At 48.2% G+C, this 16,401-nt stretch overlaps 1 non-coding gene across 1 annotated transcript; it reads right to left on the bottom strand.

The window, feature by feature from the left end:
- Window positions 1-590: 590 nt before the first annotated feature.
- Window positions 591-713, bottom strand: LOC132240392 (small nucleolar RNA SNORA40). The gene has a single exon (XR_009454305.1). It is a non-coding gene; the product is annotated as a small nucleolar RNA SNORA40 (small nucleolar RNA).
- Between the last annotated feature and the right edge of the window lie 15,688 nt (window positions 714-16,401).

The following is a 16,401-nucleotide window of genomic DNA, read 5'->3' as shown; positions in this document are numbered from 1 at the left end:
TTCCTGCACCACCAGGACCAGCCTGCTGACTCTGTGTCACCCATGGTTGCAGATTTGCTACCCTGTCCAGGTGTCACATTTCACATCAACATTTCAAGCACAGCAGAAGGGGCATGAGCATCAAGTGTTTTTCTACTTTATCTCAACCTCTTCATTTTACAGATGGGGAAAGCGAGGCACAAAAAAATAGAAAGTTAGACATTATCTATACTAATAAAGAGCTAATATGCTAATGAGCGGGACACTGTAATGGGTAACGACCAAGTCATTAGCATATTAGCTGGGGCGTTGCTCCCGAGATGGGGCGGAAGCAGTGAGGCGCCCAGAGAAGGCGGGACCAGCCCAAGGCGACTAGAAGGACTGAGGTCAGGGCTTGAAGCGGCCAGAGAAGGCCAGAGGGTTTGGGGGCTGGGCCAGGAACACTGGAGCTCTGTGTGGACAGGTTCAGGTGTCAAGGCAGGGCTGCAGGTGGGTGGGCAGCACCATGCGTTATTGCGTACTGGGCTCCTAGTAGTAAATAAGTAGGGCTTCTGATTGTCCAACATCCATACCCCACCCTTCTGGTAATAACTCCTTCATATATTTTGTATTATGTTCCTTCTTACATATAACAAAACTCATACTGAACAGTTCTGGGTCGCAAAAGAGGATTTATTTTTCACACCTGCATGGAGTCTTTGCCCACAAATTAAACAAAAACAAACACAAGTGCTCATCAACTTATTCATTTTCCTTTGAAGAGGCAACTCTCTCAAACAACGCAACGGTAGTGAGGCGGTGGAGCCCAGTGACTCAAAGAGAGAGTTGCTGTCCCATCTCCCTTACCTCAGCGATGGGTCAGAGATGGGCTCCAGGCCCAGGTAGCACAGCCTGGGTGTGTGCAAAGTTTGCAGGGGCTTCCAGGAAAAGGGGCACAGACCTGGGGTTGTGGGTGGTCAATGTGGGAAGAGCCAGGCTGAGAGGGGAGCCCACGTAGGGGGAAACTGGGGAGGTGTGAAGAGAGCTCGGTGAGGTCATTGATGAGCACCTGGAGTAGCCGCCCTGACTTGGGCTTTTTATCTCAATGACCCTTTCTATTTAAAGCAATAGAAACACCCAACCCCAATGGTTCTGAGCCATACACGGATGGTTTTTGGACTCTTTGAAGGGTAAGTCTAGAAGTAGGGAAACTTTGCTCAAGTGTGTTTATCCAGTGGATGGAGAACATTATCAAGAGCCTAAATTTGGGTGTTACTTTTTGTTTTGTTTTGTTTTTGTTTTTGTTTTATTTCTGTACTTCATTCTAAGTCATTGCTCCTCATGGTTATAAGATGGCTGTAGTGACAGTTCCCCTCTCCTGGTTCAGTAAATGAAAGGGCTCAAGCAGGATTTCTGAGATTCAGCTTCATTGGACCCTTTGCCCACCCAAGAACCAACCACCATGATCAGGAAGGAAGGAAACGTGCTGATTCGCTTTCGCTCTGGTGCTTCTGGAAGAGGGGGAGCCTGCTGCCTGGGAACTATCCAAATCAAATAGGAAATAGCTAGATACTTGAGTGGAAACCCGAGTTATGTCTGAAAGGACACATGGAGTGAACACTGGGAGGAAAAACAACCAGTAACTCCTGGACTACTGAATTATGGGAACTGACATTTTCCTTTGTCCTTAGGCCAGTTTGACTTAATTATCTATCCTTGCAACTAAAGGGTAGTTACTATTGGAAATGGAAAGTGACCATCTTTCAACCACACCACCTGGCAACACACTCCCACTTTCCTTCCTCATTTTTCTCCAGTCACCTTTCACATCCCAATACGCTAGATTATTGTTTATTTTCTATTTTGTCTTGCTCCGCTCATTAGAGAATACACTCCAGTGTCACTGAGAGTGCCTGGTTTATAATATGTGCTCAGCAAACGTTTGTTGAATGAATGAATGAATGAATGAATGAATGAATGAATATATGAATAAATAGCATCTTCCTATTAGAAGAGAAATGGTCCTCAGAGGTCAGCTGGCCCAGTCTCCACAAAAAGCACTGAAATCCCAGGCTCCTGATACCAAGTCCAGTGTGGGCTCTGCTCCTTCTTTCTGCATTGTGGCAACAGAAATCCCCAGGCTTCCACCACCAGCTTCTGCCTCTGTCAGTGATATTGCTCCTTTTCTCCACTTCACCTGTTTCCTTCAAATCCTTGAGTGTTTACTCTTCCTGATAAGAATCTCGCCTGTGTATTTGAATTCCAGTTCTTTTACCCTGCAACTGAGTGAGGAAGATATCATGACCCGTGGCTGTATTTCTTTACCCACTAAGGGACTCGGGCTTTCTCTTGGCCCTGCTTCTTCATCCTCTGTCTCCAGGCCCCTCTTCACCAGGTCTTCTGGAGGTCTCTCTCCTCATTCCAGAGACCCATAGTGTGGGCCATAGCACACCCTCTTCTTATTCCAGATTGGAGCTTGCACCAATCTCTGGGCTGACTGGTTGTGAGAGGCTCACCTGAGCAGTGGGAAAGTCTGGGTTTCAGAGATTCAATGAAGACATCTCCAGGGCCCTGGGCTGTTTCAATGGGCTGGGCTGGAGACTGAGGAGACACTGTGCCTCTCCGGCATAGAGGGCGCCCAGGTGTGCTCTGCTCAGTTGAACTCATCCCAGACCTCCTGGTGAATTCTCCGGGGGGGCTGCTCCCAGTGCTGACGCTCTCCTGCACCCCAGCGGGACTGCTGAGCATCTCAACAGTGGGGGTGACATCAGGGCTTGATGCTTCTGCTGAAAATGTTTCTGAGATCCTGATCGTCTAGGGAATTCAGAGCTGTGTTGTGCCACAAGGAACAACATGGCCAGGATTTTTAATTTAAACTAGTAGCTATCCAAACCATTACGCTCCATGAATGCAACCACCAACGGTTAATTCAAAACTCTGATGATGGGAAATTTGAAGTAACATCAGTGTGCTAAAAGTGCATTTAACATTTTTTATTCTTTTTCTTTCTTTTTTAAAATTGTATTTATTTATTGTTGACAGTATTACAGATGTCCTCCTTCCTGTCTCCTCACACCCCCACAGCCCCTCTCCACCTAGCCCCTGCCCGCCCCCCCCCCCCAGGCCTTCACCACATTATTGCCTGTGTCCATGGGTTATGCATATATGGTCTTTGGTTAATTTTGAAATTTGAAAACTCACTCTGTTACTTACTTATTACTGAAACCAGTGATTCTCAAATGGGGTCCCGGATCAGCAGCAACAGTGTCACCATGGAACTTGTTAAAATGAAAATCTTGGACCCCCACCCCAGACCTACTGAACAGAGACTCCGGGAAGGGACTCAGCAGCCTCCACGTGACTCTGATGCCCATTGCATTTTGAGAACTACTGGCTTAAACTCTACAATCTGTGCTTGCATATATGTAAAATGGGAGTTAGAGTCCTGGCCTCTTAAAGTTACCGGGAGGATTAAATTCAATAGGTTTTGCATGGAAAGCATTGGGCGTGAGTCTGGCACCCAGCGTGCACTCCATAGATGACAGCTACAGCTCATGTTATTACTGTTATTGGATTTCTCTTCTGGGTGGCCAGCAGATCAGTCTATGCCTCTGCATGCCTACCTGTGAAATAATTGTAAAGAGGGAAGATATTTTAACATTAATCATTACAACAATAGCTAATTTATTGAGTTCTGTGCCAGGCACTTGGCTAATCACTTCGTGAACATTGCATTCAATCTTTATTTTTAAAAAATGCTAAGTGAATGGTGCTATTATTAACCACCTTTCACAGATGAGATGAGAAAACACTTGAGGAACTTGCCCAGAATAATACAGGTAGTGAGTGGAAGAGCCAGGAAAAGACTTCAGAGCCGCCAAAGCCCTATTAGCTAAGCACAGCACCAAACCGCCACTCCAACGTGGCTTGCAAAAGTGACTTGGGGTGGCTGTTTTCATCTCTATGGTGTTATTTCAAACATCAGACATTCACATGTACATAGCATCCTAGCGGTTGATGAATTATAGAAGAAGTCTCTTAATCGAGTTTTTGCTTGAAATCAGTTTTGTGTGTTTTTTTGTGTGTGTGTGTTTGTTTGTTTTCCTCTAAAATCCTTTTTTTTATGGTTTACACATCAAAATGAAGACTGGCATTAAGAATGCCAAGCCATCCCTGCCCATCCTATGTGACTCAATGGTTGAGCATCAGTCCATGGACCAAGAGGTCATGGATTGGATTCCCGGTCAGAGCACAAGCCCAGGTTATGGGCTTGATCCCCAGTAGGGAGCGTGTAGGAGGCACTTGATAGATGTTTCTCTCATTGGTGTTTCTTTCTTTTTTTTTTTTAAAAAAAAAATTGTTTTATTGCTTTTGTTTTGTTTTTAAAGATAGCAGGGTCAAAAGAAACCCTGTAGCTGTCCTCCATGAAGTAACCCTGTAGCTGTACTCCAGGATTCTCTATTTCTGCCAGGGCACATTGGCCCTGCAGCCATGATGGGGGATGAATTGCTAATGAGAGGAGTAAAGACATCCCAGCTTCCATTACCAGTTATTCCTTCTGGGTCTCAGTGTGGGGCACAGGTTACTTGAGCCCAAAAGCGTACATTCAAGTGTTCATTAGGTAAGAAAGTCAACTAGGGAAAAAAATTGAAATTGCTTCCTTTACCTGCAGAAGGTAACTCTTCAGGCGAGGATTAGAAAGAGGAAATGTGGAAACGTGACCTGTAATTAGCATTAAGTATGTGTTAGCAGTTGTACTTATTAACAGGGGTTTGGGGCCCAATAAAGAATGCCAAATTTACATCACTTCTCAAGGCAATGAAAAATTCTGGCGCATAAAATATCAGTGACATCCCATAATGCAATTTGTAGGTGGGCAGCTGTGTACGTACAGCAAAGGAATTTCAGAATAGGCTGCTGACTTTGTAAAATAAATATATTTAAAACCCCATCAAAGTGATGTTCCAGGGGAAAATATGTGTTCGTTCAGCGCACTGTTTGCTTTATCAGGAGAAGTTTTAAGGGCACAAGTAGCCTGGAACAAAACCCTGCGGGTTTCTTCTTACGTGACTGAGGCTAATATGCGTGTCCATTTGAGAGTTTCTGCCTAAACCTTTGAAGCTGGACCCCAGAGATATCACAAGACGCTCGGTTTAATGTAAACCTCCCCTGTGTCCCTAAAATGACAATATCAACAATAGCACCACTGAGCAAACACTGGCTTTGGCTTCTGCCTTTTATTTTATTTTTATTTCCCCTCTTTTAGCTCCACCCCAGCCAGCTCTTGAAAGCCCTTCTGTTCTGTCGGCCATAATGACATCTGCTGGCGGAGACAGGAAGTCATAAATCTGGAGGTCCCCGCCCAACCAAACCTTGTTAATGTTGCCATTTATCACAGGGGCTGGGTGCCATCTCTGGAGGCGGGACGCACAGCCCGTTTCTCCGGACCCCTCTCCCCAGAGAGCGACCATTTTAAAAACAGCCACTTTTTCATCTCGCGTTTGCAGACCTGCGAGTCAGGCAGATGCAAACCCGCCGTCACCGTGCAGCTCTTGGACAGAAGCCACGATTCCAGCAACAATGGGCTCGACTCACCGCTCGGCCTGAAGCGAGGCCGCCTGCCCACTCGTCCACGTTGTCACCGGCCCCTTGGGCCCCTCGCTGCTTCTGGGCAGAATCTCCTCCTCCTTCTCTCCTCCTTCAGAGCCCCTCTGCCTCCGGATGGGCCCGAAGGGCAGTGGAAAGGGGATTATTTGCACTCCAAGGTGCTTCTGCGCTGAACTGATTCAGGAAGGCGTTTGGGTTTGGGGTCAGCAGTTCAAGGTTGGGGCCTCGCCGTGTGGGTTCAGTAGCGTCTATTTGTCTATTTGAACTTGTGAGAGATGCTGCTCAGGCTCCACTTAGACCAACCTGATCAGAATCCCCACCTGAGACCAGACCCCCAGAGGATTCCTCAGGGCAGGTCCCCAGGCTGTGCGAGCCCCTCCCCTTTCCCAACCTCAGCCCTCCTGGCACCCCCGGAGCATCCTGTTTGCCGGGGAGTCCCGTGCTCAATGTCAGCAGCACGCCTGGCCTGTACCATTCCTGCCAGTAGCACACCCTGAGCTGTGACCATAAAAAGTGTCTCCAGCCCAGCCGGCATAGCTCAGGGGTTGAGCATCCACCTATGAACCAGGGGTCACAGTTCAATTCCAGGTCAGGGCACATGCCCAGGTTGCGGGCTCGATCCCCAGTGGGAGCCGTGCAGGAGGAAGCCAATCAATGATTCTCTCATCATTGATGTTTCTATCTCTCCCTGGCCCTCTCCCTTCCTCTCTGAAATCAATAAAAATATATTTGAAAAATAAATTTTTAAAAAAAGTGTCTCCTGACACATTGTTAAGTGTCCCTGGGAAGAAATAGAACCCATGTTGTAACCGGGCAACACAAAGCATTGTCTGTGGACTGGCCACTTTGGTGTCCTCCAGGAGCCGGTTAGAAACAGTCCCAGACCACTCCCCAGACCTACTAAATCGGGGTCTCTGGAGGTGGGGCCCCAGAACCTGTATTAACTCTAGGAGACAACACACAGGCTGAGTGTAAGGACTGCAGCGCTGCGGAGTATGAACAGGGAAACGCAAAGCTATAACTAGACAGACTGTGATGAAAAAGTCACTGTGGCCACAGCATTACTGAGATGGAGCGATGCCCGGTGCTGAGTGTCGGGGCTGCAGCCACACAGGAGGCTCTGAATCCGGCCTCCTCCTTTGCTGCCTCCATAACCTTGGATAGCTTACCTAACCCCCCTGTGCCTCAGTCTCCCAATATGTAAAATGGGCACATACAGCAAAGCACTTTACCTCACTGAGTGTAAGTTTACACTTGTTTGGCACCAAGTGCTCCATAAATATTAGCTGCTGTTATCATCATCACTATAAGTTCCCTGTCTTTCCCTACACGTTTAATCCCCTGAGAGCAGGTAGGTGCTCTATTTCCTGCTGCTCCTTCCCAGCACGCAGCCCGGCACCTGGTTGGAGCAGTGCTTGGTGGACATTAGTGAGAAGAGGGTCCAACTCCAGAAAGAAGAGGGGCCTGCAGGGGCTCGAGGTCACCAGGGGCTTGGCTTTGTGTCCTGCTGCCTTGGTGACTCCTTCTCGGGCTCTGAGCTTCCCTGACCAGCTTCTGGAACTCGGCGCCCTTGCTAAGGTAGGGGCTGAGCTGATGTCAGTTGTATCCCCCGTATGGATCTGAAAAGGCTGGAAGCACTCTGTGAACCATAGTCAGTCAACTCCTAAAAGAATGAAAAAGCTAAAAAATGGGGGCCTGCTTCCTATGCATCTGATGTTGTGCTGTCTTACATCAGTTCGTGCAATCCTCTCTGTGACTCCCCCGTGGAATCAAGTTGTCAGCATCCCCATTTCACAGACGGGAAAACTGAGGCCGTGAGGCTCCACAACATGCCCGAGGCCATATTCTTAGTAAGTAGTGAAAGTCCTTTTTAAATTCAGGCCTGTCTGATTCCAAACCTACGCCTACCTTTCTTCCCTGCTCCTCCTGGTCTGCACACCATGAACCTATGACCTGGGTTGTCTGGGAAAAGCCCAATTTCAAACATTCTGCACCCACCTCGCGCTTACGAACACACTCGTCAGTATCGCATCACAAGTCTTTCGCTTTGTTTAAAAGCTTGAGGGATGATGATAATAACCCTGCTCTACACCCCGACGGAGGTGTGACGGGGCGGAGGAGAGACCCCTGAGCTTGAGTGAGTACACTGGTGGGGAGAGAGGAGACTGACGAAATCAGTGAATAAAAGACTTGTAAGCAGGCGTTAAATACATGACGACAAACCCATAGACTAAAACAGACAGAGCAGCTAGATGAGACACGGCGTGGGTGCCCCCGTGGATTCAGTAACCGCCCATTGAATACACGGGGGCATTCCATAGGCGGTCGCTGGAGGTGCGCGGTGCACCTGGCACTGCTGAGAGGTGGACACACCGCAGCGAACAACAGCCCTGGCCCTGGCCCTGGCCAAGCCCACAGTGCGGGGGCGGGGGGGGGGTTCAGTCCAGCCGACTGCCTGGGGTCCTGCCCACTTTCCACATGCCAATTTAACGATCAGCACCCTGGCTCCTGGCCTGCAGGGAAGAGCGAGCCCACAAGCCATGACTGGCAGGAGGCGATGGATAGATGCCCCGCTGTCACCCCGAATGGAGTATCTGGGACGTGCACAGTCTTCGCTTACTCCCAGTGCTCCCCACAGTGGTAACCGGCTTGCCAGCAGCCGGGATTGGCGGCCCCTCTTCCCTTATTCACGTTCCTCCTTCCCTACCGGAGGCCAGGACCTCTCCGGAATGGACCACTTGCTCTTGAACCTCTACCTCAGGGACCGAAAGCAAAACACACCAAAGAGGATTCGCAGCGGCTGGGGCTGTCCCACACGTTCAGCCTGTGGTTCCTCCGCCGCGTTGGCCTTCCCAGCAACAGTTAAGGAGCAAAGACAAGTCGCACTGATGGGTGAGAACAGCATTCAGGACACGTCACTTTGACATAATCCCAGCAAGCAGGGGTAGAATCTCATGAAATTTTCAGGACAATAGGACGCCTAATGCCTAATCATAATAGATAAGACATGCTCCGGATAAGACAGAAAGGTGTTCTCAGAGCGAATTATATCATCCTCCATTTGCTTCTGAAAGTTGAGGGGCACCTTTGGGCGCACAGTTCTAATGAGTCCAGGAAGGCGAGCTTGACGCACAGTCAAGGTGGCATAAAATATACCGGGGCCCGGAACTTAAAGGCTGCTCGTCACATGGTTTCCAGGCTGTTCCAGTCCTTACATTCACTTAATGTCTTCCTGCCGTTAATGAACTTGAGCAATGGATTACTGGGCCAGCGACTTGGTCTGGATCCTTCAGCAGCAGCAAAACACTGGCCCCGACTGCAAGTAATCGACTCCAAGGGAGAAATGTGATATATAGGGTGTCCCAAAATTCACGCAAGAAGTAATTTTGATAGAAAAACACAGGTTTATAATTAAAAATTATAATTTTTTTATTGATTCATAAAGTATACAGTATAGGGTTATGTAGGGAATAACACCTCAGGTAAATGGCCTCCACGGCTTTGCTGGCACATACGCAAAGCTGTGGTCTTCATTGACCTTCATTGTCCCTGCTCCTGGGCCATAATTGGTACTTGGTGATGCTTATCAAATTGAAGGGATTGAAATCAAAGGACAACAGATATTAGAATCTGATTCAATAAACCAAGTAAAATTAGGCATTGTTGTTGTTGTTAATGCTCAGGCAAAATTCAAATCTTGCGTGAATTTTGGGACACCCTATATGTTAAACCGAGCAGCTCCCGCAGCCCAGCCTGCCCACGGAGCAACCGTCCCGTTTAAAATATACATAGCGCTTAATTGCTGTTGGAAATTCTACACCTAGCCAAATCCAAATCTTTTTGAAAAAGAGAGCCCCACAACTTCTGGAGGATTTATTCTTAGAAGCAAGCTTGCCCATGCCCGGTTGTCCCCAACTGGACTGTCATTCTCCTGAACTCGTCTCAGAGAGCAAGTTCCCACCAAGGAGAATAACACATTTCTCCTCTGTTGGTTGAGCAAACTCACCCTAGTGGACAAGGTGTTTTGAAGATGTAAAGAAATAAATTAGCATTTATCGATGGTAGAGAGAATAAGTAGTAAACTCGGTATTACAATGGATGATGTTGCCCATGATCTAGCCCAGCCGTGGGCAAACTACGGCCCACGGACCGGATCCGGACCGTTTGAAATGAATAAAACTTAAAAAAAAAAGGCTGTACCCTTTTATGTAATGATGTTTACTTTGAATTTATATTAGTTCACACAAACACTCCATCCATGCTTTTGTTCCGGCCCTCCAGTCCAGTTTAAGAACCCATTGTGGCCCTCGAGTCAAAAAGTTTGCCCACCCCTGATCTAGCCCCAGCCTTCCCCTCTTTCTGGGCCCTGACAGATCTCAGTTTAAATGTTATCTTCTCAGAAAGCCTTGTCATGAGCTCCCTAATTTCGGCCCTGCCTCCACCCCTCCTCTGTGTCCCAACACCCACCTTATTTGCTTCCTATCAGCCTCCATGCTCGATCTGGGATTTCCTCTTGTGGGGTTCTTCCCACCGGCATGATGGTGTCAGGTACCACAAGAGGGAGGAAATAACCAGAGACTCAGAGACTGCCACCTTCAAGTTTTCACAGAATGGTTCTTGGGAAGAAGAGTGTCCTCAGTGAGTGAAATGACATAAAGGGAAGGTAGTGAATTATTTCCCCGAGGACAAAATTATTTGGGACACTGGCTGTCACTGGGGGGGGGGGGGCTTTAAAAACATTGCTGGCTGGGTTCTGCCCCCACAGACTGCTGTAATGAGCCTGGATAAGACCTGGGTACCGGGATGTTTAAAATCACCCCAGTTGATTATGATATTGAGGACACTGCTTTTTAAAACTAAAGCATTATGTGCAGATGGAACGCACTACCATCACCAGCACCCCACTTAAGAGCAACACCAGGCCCCCAGCAGCCTCCTGGGCACACTTTCAAAGGTAACTGTCACCCATTACCCAAGCATAGATTCATTCTACCTGTTGGTACACTCATATATTTGGAATCATACTCTACATCGAGTCTCTTTGTTTTGAGACGATATGGACAGGAGAAGGTTGAATCACATGGGATCCACCCAGGAAGCCTTCCTGAAAGAGGCGGTATTTAAGGTTGGATTTGAAGGAGGCAGCAGACAAGAGAGAGGAAAGGGAGGAAGGGAGGGATGGGGAGACAAAGGAAGAGAGGCACACCCTGGAAGCTGTTCTCCCATCCCTAAGGAAGCCCTACATTTTTGGAGTGCATCTTTCCTTGCCAGCGCGCTGAGCTTGGCCTTCCATCATGCCACAGATGTTCACTGAGAACCAAGGCAGTAAGTCCTCACTTTAAGGTTATTGGTAGGTTCTTAGAAGCTGTGACTTTAAGCGAGCCCTTGTGTAAAGAAACCTGTTTTCCCATAGGCTAATTGATAAAACAAGAGTTAAGGTCCTGTGGCATATTTCTGGTCAAAAAACATCACAAATTTTCTAAAGACCCCAACATTTTTTTTAATGTGAGCTATACATACATGTTTTAAAAGATCAATGAAAACAAATAAAATTATTATGTTCCAACCCAATGATTCCAGTTCCGGATGGAGGGAGCTTCTTCCTGCAGGTCAGGGCGCTGGGAGAAGCCCTGGACCAGCCACCTTCCACCCTCCATCCAGACGCAGGCGCAGGCACAGGCTCTCGCACCCAGCCGTCCACACTCAGGGTGGGGTCCACACTCAGGCTGGGGACAACCTAGACAGTGTTGGCCTCTGAGCATATCTTTGGGATGTGGAGGAAAGCAGAGGCCCAGAGAAAACCCACACAGACCTGGGAGAACATGCAAACTCCACACAGACCTGGGAGAACATGCAAACTCCACACAGACCTGGGAGAACATGCAAACTCCACACAGACCTGGGAGAACATGCAAACTCCACACAGACATAGGGAGAACATATAAACTTCCACACAGACATAGGGAGAACATGCAAACTCCACAAAGACATAGGGAGAACATGCAAACTCCACACAGACATAGGAAGAATATGCAAACTTCCACGGAGACTGTGGCCCTGGCCAGAATCCTTTTCCTTTTCTTCCTCATTTATGTCATAACAAAACAACATTGGACAAAACGCTGAACAAAACACTGTTATTCCAGGGACTGCCATACTGTGCTGGACTTGGGGATATAGAGGTAAATAGAAGTTACATTTTAAATAGGAGAGACAGATAATAAACAGGCAAATATGGGGTGTCCAAAAAATTGTGTACCTACTTTTTTCTGATAGCTCAATTGATGTTTCCTTTTTTTTTCTTCCCCAGATTTAACCCATTGGAATTGATCATTATTCAAAATGCGTATACATTTTTGAGACACTCCGTACATGCAAAAGCTACTTCCAGGTGGTGTGCCTGCCCTGAAGGATGAGAGGAAGACTGGGACAGAGAGCATAGGCAAAAGGAGATGGCATTTGAGTTTAGAGGGGGAAGAGCAGAACTGGGGGGAGGAATCTGGCTGAAGGGAAAAGAAAATTTAAAGCTGTGAAACATACTCTATTGGAGGCATTCTGGTGACTGAGACAACCTCCCTTCACTCCAGCATGTCACTGGCTGCCCCATGTCCAGTGATAAGGGCAGTGGCTAGCACAAGGTAGACATTGGCAAATATTTGTTTTAGTTGCACTGGGTTGGAACTCAGTGGCAAGATAGGAAAACTAACCAAAAAAGTCAGTATGATGCCCTACCCGGTTTGGCTCAGTGGCTAGAGGGTCGGCCCTTGGACTGAAGGGTCCTGGGTTGGATTGCAGTCAAGAGCATGGCCGTTGGTTGCAGGCTCAATCCCCAGCCCTGGACAGGACGCATAAGAGAGGCAACCCATCCATGTGTTTTTCTCACATCGATGTTTCTCTCTCTGTATGTCTCTCCCCCTCCCTTCTACTCTCTCTAAAAAATAAATGGAAAAATATCTTTGGGTGAGGATTAACAAAACAAAATCAACCTGATAAATATGTTCTTTAATTGAGGCCGTCAGATGGCTTCTCAGCCACACTTGTGAGTGAATCCAACAACAGCTGCCCTGGCAGTTAGTTCCTTGCATGCGAGAACTACTCACTCTATTCACTTGTTGCAAAATTCAACTTTTGCACAAGTAAGGCTCCTGTGCCTGGCTCCTTACCAGAATCAGCTGGGAACTTCTAAAATTTCAGTTTTGCTGGCCACACCCTGGGATCTAATTTAGTAATTCTGGGGTGGGGCCTGTGCCTCTTTATTAAAAAGTAAAAATCCCCAGGTGATTCTGATGCTGAGATAGTGTGGAGATACTGTTCTTTCTGGAAGATCCAGTGGAGTCATCCCAATCCATTCACACTGTACACAGCCCACAGTTTGAGTGTTGGTTCTAGGTTGTGATGTTCCCTGAAGACGCAAGCATAGCATCATTCCAAGCCACCAACTCTTGGAAGAAGTGTCCAAAAGTGCTAGCGTCTGTGGTTGAGAAACACATTCTGCAAATTCCAGCCGTGCCTGTTTCTATCATCTTTCTCACATTTTGCCATCTCCACACCCCACATTATTTATTCTCTATCATACTTTCACTATATCTAGTCTTTAAACCTTTACATTATATCAAACTTTAGGTTGCTCACATAAATGGAGATCAGTATCTTTCACCAAGATAGAGGTAACCTTTAAGTGAATTCAATAAAAACAAACCATTTTTTTTTAAGTCTAGCCAGGTACTCTTGTCCCTTCCCAGATTCTAAGCCTGCGATCTATGGTTTATTGGTTGAAAAGTAAAAGGTAGCAATTGTTTGGCATAGAAGACACACTAGCCCCAAAAAGACTTTCTCAGCTTGAAGGGGAATAACTTTTACTGTGTGGTTCAGTGTGTTACAATGTCATATCTAACCACTGAACAACACCTGGGCACCAGGGTGTTCAGCATCCTACTGGAGTAGCCAACATCTTTGTTGATAACCAAGCTAAATAGTCTACAATTGTAGCAGCAGGAAAAATAATGCAAATGAATAAAAACACTCCGGAAGACTGGGTCCAAGAATGTGTTGGTAGCCAGCTGAAGGATATGTTTAGCCCAGGTATTGTAAGCCCCCTACCCCATTACATAACCACCTACTGAGAAAGAGGAGAGGTTGGTGTAAACATTTGGAGAAGAATCCTGGGGAGAGGCCAGGAGAGGCTCTAGCCCAGAATCAACTATTCTTGTCCATTCCGTCTAGATTCTGTCTGAGCCTGGGTCCAGCCCCCGACTTCCCTCTTTCCTGGTTCTCAGCCCTTTGGCTATCATTTCAACAGAAGCTTTTTGAAGGCAAGGACCCTATCTTACGCATTTCAGCACCACCTGTGTTTGGGGCAATGCCTGGCGCCTAAGCAATATGGTAGATGTTTGTTAAATGATTGAATGTAATGTGAACACCAACCCCCCAGGCACGGCTTCCCTAGCACAGGGAGCAATCACCATGAGTGCCTGGTCTCAGTCCCTCCCGACCCTGCTACTGTGTCCTTGACACAGAGGCCGGTGGGGCTTTACTCACCGAGCCCTGGTCCCTAGCACAGCACCCGGTAAGGCATACTGGGTAATTAGAATTAATTAGAGTTAATACCCTTGTGCTGACATTGTCAACTATGAAGCAGGGTTTTGTCTGCCTCGGTTGCTTAAGGACTAGGCTGGGATTGGGCGGGGTTGGTTTTGGGTGGAGGCGGCTTGGGTCACTTAGGGTAGGTGAGTTAACAGCTTGTACCTCTTACAGGAGAAGGAGAAATGAGCCTTTGCTCCCCGCGTGGGGATGTTCAAAATGATCAAGCGGCACTTTGCAAACAGTGACAAAAACAGGTTGTGGCTGACTAGCAAGATGGGGAAGTTACCTTTCCTATAGCCCCAAAGAACAGTTAAGAAAAATGTTGGTGGGAACTAGTCATCCTTGGTAATTCCCCTTGAGTGAGGGCTAAGGTGGTTGGTGGGTGGTTTTTGGTGGGAGGTGTCCCAGGTGACACCGTTCGGGCCTCAGTTCTGGTGGGTACACGTGGGAGTGGTAGCAAAGAGCTGGCATAGTGAAACCCCATAACAATGACCCCATAACAATGGCACCCGTTGAACTCCTCAATTATATCTAAGCCTGAGTTGGCTTTTTGGTCACAATGTTGGGTGTGTCTGATTCTCCAAGAACAAAGGTGTTTTTAGCAGAAGTTCCCAAACTGGAGTGAGCAGGAGATTCGCTGGTGAGGGTGGGACTGCTTGTTCAAGGAGCAGAATCCTGAGCCCTCACCCGAGGTCTCTGATTCCCAAGGTCTAGGGCAGTAGTGCTCGCCCAGGAGCAATCTTGCCCTGCAGGGGACATTGGGCAATGTCTGGGGACAATGTTGGTGGGCACACGGGGGTGAAAGGGCCTGGCACCTAGTGGGCAGAGGTTGCGGGTGCTGCTAAACATCCGACATCGCACTGAGCAGCCTCCACAACAACAACAACAAATATGGGCCCGAACGTCAATAGTGCCAGAGTCAGCTCACCTCGTTCTAGGGTTGAGCCTCAGGATGTGCATCTCAACAAGGGCTTCTGGGCATTTGACGCAGGAAGCACTGCCCCTTTATTCAAAGGGCATCTCTGTTAGTGCCCCTTTTGCTTAGAAACCTCCATATTGAGGACTCAGTTTTGACTTGACTCTCCCAGGAGCCCTGCCTGATAACCACCCTCTCTTCCTGCACATCCCGGTTAACTAGCCTCCTAGTCCACCGCCCGCCCAGCTGGCATCACTGGCCCCCTTATTGTTAGACTCTCCCGCAGGAAGGAGGGTTTCCTGAGACCTGGCCCAGCACCTTGGAAGCGCAGGGCCCAGAGCAGGGCTCAGTCACCACCTGCCCTGCAGTCTGCCTCCGCCTGGCTGACACCTCCTGCCTTGAGTCTGCAGCTTCCCCTGCTTCAGAAATTACCTTGTGTATTTGGTTGCTTTTCATTCATCCAACCAATATCTGATTGGGCACTTACTCTATGTCTTGTTCTTTGTCATCATTGGGGAGGTAACAGTAAACAAAAAAGGAAAAACAGAGAAACAGGGTGGCGAGTATGTGTGCGTAACACTGTAAGTAAGGCAGACCTCTGGGGGAAAGTGAGATTTCAGCAAGGCTGGATACCTGTGGGCGACCAGGCCGCTCCCGCATTAAAACATAAACACTAAGAGGACCAGTTTCTTCCCTTTCTCTCGTGGCTGCTGTGTCTCCAGAACAGGCACATAATAGGTGCTCAATAAATACCATTTAAACAAAACAAAGAGAGGAATATGTGACTAAACTCTCACGGAGGCCGATGGGAGATTTTTGTGTTTATGACTATCCACTGATTAACAAGAACGGGGGAGGGACAGGGCCATCCTTAAACTTAAGGGGGTGGGGAGGTCATCACCAGATAAAGGGCCCTCCCCCTTACCCTCCGAAGCAAATCTAAGTTCTCAGCCTCCAAATATTGTCCCTGGTCCCTGCTGGTTGGCTGGCCTGGCCCCCCTGCAGCTCCCTTCCCAGCTTCCAGTTTAGCCATCACCCTGCCTCCTTTCCTCCCACATCCCCCTCCATCCTCCCCTCCTCCCCCAGGGCTGTCCCTGCGCCTGGTGGGCAGGTACTCACCCTGGGACCAGGGCTCCCTGAGAACAGAAGCAGGGGCAGGGGTGCCAGCCCGCCCCGCCCCGCCCCCAGCCCTGCTCCCTGGTGGGACACTGTCCCTTTAATAGACTCCCGCTGCCTGGCGCTCTGCGGCTGGGGAGTAAATTTCTCCCTGTCATCAGGTCGCGGGGAGAGGAGGAGGAGGAGGAGGAGTTTGTTAATGTTCAGTTTGTTCAGCAGGA

This window comes from Myotis daubentonii, chromosome 8 (assembly GCF_963259705.1).
Source record: "Myotis daubentonii chromosome 8, mMyoDau2.1, whole genome shotgun sequence".
Taxonomy (NCBI): domain Eukaryota; kingdom Metazoa; phylum Chordata; class Mammalia; order Chiroptera; family Vespertilionidae; genus Myotis; species Myotis daubentonii.
The sequence above is the reverse complement of the archived record's forward strand: the minus strand, read 5'-3'. Positions and strand labels throughout refer to the sequence as shown.